The sequence below is a fragment of the Gymnodraco acuticeps genome, unplaced genomic scaffold (assembly GCF_902827175.1).
Source record: "Gymnodraco acuticeps unplaced genomic scaffold, fGymAcu1.1, whole genome shotgun sequence".
NCBI classification, from domain to species: Eukaryota; Metazoa; Chordata; class Actinopteri; order Perciformes; family Bathydraconidae; genus Gymnodraco; species Gymnodraco acuticeps.
Window position 1 is genome coordinate 1113377 of NW_022990501.1, and position 1998 is coordinate 1115374.

Sequence of the window (1998 nt, forward strand, 5' to 3'; positions counted from 1 at the left end):
CTCTCTCTCTCTCTCCTGTTCTCCTCTCTCTCCTCTCTCTCTCTCTCTCTCTCTCTCTCTCTCGATCTATCTCTCTCTCTCTCTCTCTCTCTCTCCTCAGCTGCAGCTCCGCCGATTTCTCCTCCCTGAGATGGCGGGACGCGGCGAGGCTGTGAGTCGGTGTGTGTGTTCGGGATGGTTTCGCTGTGTCTCGCTGTTTCGCAGACGGCCACTGGGCTCATAGGGAGGGAGGGGGGGGGGCAGGAGCTCCAACAAGCCGTTTAGGACAGAGAGTGAATACACATACTATACAGAGATGCTGTATATGAGAAAACAATGTGATTTTGGAACATTGAACAATGTAAATATATTCTAGTAGACTTCAACAATGGAATTATGATCAGTAGAAATGGCCATGACATGGGACCTTTAAACAGTTTTTTTTAACTGTCCTATAGTACACATTGAAATGAACATATTTGTAAAGTGGGGGGACACAAACGGGATTTCGAAAAGTGGTGGGGACATGCACACTCCTTATGAAGCGGTGAGCTGCAGCTCCACATTGCTTTTCTTCCTGACTGCAACGCTGGTCCGGCAAATCAAGCAAGAACGTGATTGGTCGATATTCATTGTGGGGGTGGGGGGAGGAGGGGTGTTAGATAGAGTTGTAGTAAGTAGATAGAGTTCGCTATGATTGAGGTTTCGTTTATGCATAGGGTAGATTCTTTTAATTACATTTCCTTTTTAGTTTTGTGTATTTTTTACATGTTGGATTTGCTTGGTGAGCTATGTTTAGAACATGCCCCGCGGGCAACTCACGTTGCCCCTGCGGGCGACTAAGTGCGCACCGTGTTGGCTACCCCTGGTTTACAGTATGTCACAATTGTTACTATTACCAAATCTACAAGCAGACAGCTACGGAGACACTGCATTAGAGCTGCCTTCAATTGTTGAAGCTAAACATCTACATACAGTATATACTTCTCTCTTCTGCAGCAGAATAAGTTACAGTTTCATTTCCCAGAGTCCAGTTTGACTGAAGATGGGCTCATGCTCACAGCTGCAGCTGTAATAAGAGCTTTTCATGAATATGCTCATCACAGCTTCAGTTAATCAGTCAGTCCCTTAAAGTGGTGCTTATCTTGATTAATCCCAGACAACACGGACTTGAGTCCCAGCTGCTGGAATGACCCTTGTTGGGGCCGTTCAGGCTTCAAGTTGTGCCACTATCAGTTCCACTGATCTTACATTTGTTTAAGGAAAGCTTCGAACAGCTTTCCCTCCAAACACTTGTTACATGATAACGGCATTTCTATTGTATCTGCTTCCTTATCTGCTAAGTCCACTTTGACTTCTATGAGACTTACTGTAGTCTTAGTTGGTGTTCACGAATATAGATCATAATGCATGATCGGATAAGAACTTAGAAAAAGCTTTTCAGTACACTAAATATATAAGAGGCCATATCAACTGCATGTTAAATGAGGGCACCTGAGTCCTTTTGAGATGAAAAGGTAACAAAGGTTTGAAAGTACCCAAGATGCAGGGAGGAAACATTTAGATATGGTGACGCATATGGCCAGATTCTTTGGAATAGTTTTTCTGGCGCAAATGAAACGTTTCGATCACAGGAGTGTAAGGCAATCCTCTGTGGCCACCACTGGAATCCACTCGACAAATAGTATCAATACTAATATTATAAGTGTAGTTTCATCTTTATCTGTTACTGTTCAGAAAACACTTGGTTGTAACAGATAGACATGCAAAAAAAAGAAAAGTTGCACGGCAACCGAATGTCGATTAGGATTTTAATATCAAAATAAGCTTCAGTATTGATGTGTGTGGTTATTTCCATAAATTACAGGGAAGTGTTATCTGATCACAAGTGGTCACAAAAGACAAGTGTGGAGAGGAATTATATTTCCAGAAATGTACTGATGAACTTGAGAGATGTCCACTTTTGATCATATGACTCAAGACACATGTTATGCCAGGTCTGAACAGGGCAGAGTGTGT